The sequence below is a fragment of the Sarcophilus harrisii genome, chromosome X, assembly GCF_902635505.1.
Source record: "Sarcophilus harrisii chromosome X, mSarHar1.11, whole genome shotgun sequence".
Lineage (NCBI taxonomy): Eukaryota > Metazoa > Chordata > Mammalia > Dasyuromorphia > Dasyuridae > Sarcophilus > Sarcophilus harrisii.
Genome location: NC_045432.1, coordinates 12205659 through 12208276, shown reverse-complemented (window position 1 = coordinate 12208276; position 2618 = coordinate 12205659). Strand labels below are relative to the sequence as shown.

General features: G+C 49.1%; 1 pseudogene; it reads left to right on the top strand.

Annotated features, from left to right (window-relative positions):
- Positions 1 to 853: 853 nt before the first annotated feature.
- On the top strand, positions 854 to 2209 carry LOC100924955 (annotated as a pseudogene).
- Positions 2210 to 2618: the final 409 nt, after the last annotated feature.

The following is a 2618-nucleotide window of genomic DNA, read 5'->3' as shown; positions in this document are numbered from 1 at the left end:
GTATTTTGTTTTCATTATTTCTGTGTTTCCCCTATGACCTGTATAATATGTGTAGGACCATATTTACTAGAGCCTTGGCCAGCTAGAAACATATCTACTTAACCAGAAATGATGACATTTATCCTTGTTCAATGTTATCAATATTTAGACTATTAGTTTAAATGATGTCAGCTCAGTAATCTGAAGTTTGAAGGTCTGACTGATGATTGCTCTCGGAACTAGGGAAACAAAGCATTCCGTTCTAATCTGCCTTTGGCACCGATGTTTAAAATTCATTTAGGGGAGAGGGCACCTATTTCTCAATGCTCCCCAATTTATGAGTAATCCTTTGTAACCGAACCTATAAAAACTGTATATCTTTCCTAAATCTTTAGCCCTCCTACTGCGCGCTTTCTCTCTTTCCCTCCTCGCGCTGGAATTGCTCATTCTCATGAGAATTTATTAATAAACAATCTTTCTGCTCTCTACTGAGTGATCTCTGACTAATCATTTTGGGTAAAGGTCTTCTACATCCCTTATAAACCCAAGCATAGTCCTAAATCCTCTCCAGAAATTTGAACGTTATTGTCTAAATATCCTTCCTTTTTCAGACAGGGAAAGTGAGGCTCATGGAAGGAAAGAAATTTGATCAAGAAGACACAGTCAGGAAGTGGTGGTGTTAACATTTGATTTTTCCGGGATTTTTCTATCACTGGAGGGTCAGGTGATCACCCCTCTCCCATCCTCCACCTCCCAGATCTTTAGGTAATAGGCTGCCTTCTTTGCTGCCCGGTTCTTGAGGGCGGGTTTTTAACCTCGCCACTTCCTCTTCCGCATTGCAAGCCGGGTCACGCAGCCGAGGAGAGTGAGAGCCATGGCTTCTCCTCAGCAAGTGTGTGGACGCACCTCCCACCCCTCATGCCCTGACTGGAGATCAGGCCAGGTTCCAGCTACCCAGCTTTCCGGGGGAAGGGGAACCGGCCGAGGAAGTGTTCTGGGTGACCAAAAGACTTCTTACCAGTTCGAGGGTAGGCTGGGCGGGAACGGGCCCATTTTCCAAGATGGGGAAGATGTACTGATTTTCCAGGGCCCCAGGATGCGCAAGGCCCAGTGTGTCTGGGTGGCTGTGGAGGACCAGCAGGTCAAATACCTAGTCCGTTACCCACCCCAGAGCGACACCAGTCCAGCCAGTGGAGGGTTTGCTGCTTGCTCCGGTGCATCCTTCTGGCGGCCCTCATTAGCTCGGGCCCGACTCATCCCAAGTGGCCAAGCCATGCCTCCGGGAACTCCCACTGGGAGCAGCTATGGCCGATCCATAATCCTGGGAAGGGGGGCCCTTGGCTCCAGAGACCTGGACCCGCTGCCAGTTGTCCCCCAGGTATTCTCTGAACAGCCGCTTTATCCCATATCCCCTCGTGGCTGGGACTACGCATGGATCCCCGAAGGCCGTGTCCTCCGCTACTCAGCTGCTTACCTGCAGAGGGACCAATCTGCCTATGTCTGCCTCCAGATAGCAGCCGAGAAGCAGCAGCAGCCAGAACACCCTGTTTCCTTGATCCGGGGTAGCTATTACTGTTGTCCAGGTGAGAGCAGTACCGCTGGGGGCTCAAGGATGCAATCTCTCTGGGGGATGGATAAGGCCCTTCCTCTAGGGAGAAGAAGTAGGTTACAGACAGATGTGGATGCTATTGGGGGCCTAGGGAAAAAACCCACGGACAAACGGGAAGTCCAGATCCACCTGCCCATCGCCCTGGAGGACTTGTTCCTGCAGGATTGGTCGCTGGTAACCCTCACGGAAAAGCTCTTCAAAGTGCCAGCCAGAAAGACCGTTGATAACATCCTGACCACATATGCTACCTTCCAGCCAAACATCTGGTCCACCAATAAGAAGTATGCCATCGGTGGTCTAGTGGCTGTGATCAAGGAGTACTTTGACTTGCTGTTGGGCACCCAGCTGCTCTACGATTTTGAGAGATCTCAGTATGCTGATATCCTGGCCCACTTCCCCAATTTGCAGATGTCCCAGATCTATGGCAGTGCCCACCTTTTGCGCCTCTTCCCAAAACTGGGCTCCGTGTTGGCCTGCAGTCCTCTGAATGACAGCAGCATCCATGTGTTTATGGACCATTTACAAGATTTCCTGGAATATCTGGCCAGAAATCCTTCTCAACTATTCACAGAAGCCACTGATTACCAGCTGGGTCCCAAGTATGGACAAAAGTCTGAATGAGGACTTGGCGGGCTTGGCTCCTGCCAGGTGAGCATTTCTTGGAGCCTATCTATTGGGTATATCGGCCCATATCTTGTCAAAACGATCTGTTCCTCTACAGTATTTGCATTGTTTCAGGGTGGTTGTTTATTCCTTTGTTTCTATTAGCTACTTCCATGGAGAAAACCTCTTCTCTCGTTACAGAAGAGTAACTAGTGTTTGCAATAATAGACATAGAGATTGCAATGCCGAGTAGGAACGTTTCCTGCCTACCTAGATGACCACAGTGTGTACTTTGGTTTACTTCATATTCTGCTGCTTCTATACCTCAGCACTTAGGTCATGCTCAGATGACCAAAGGCCTTGACTGACAATTGTTGGTGCTGAAGACTGCTATTTGAACCAGGTGTGGGTGTGGTGGATTATCTGA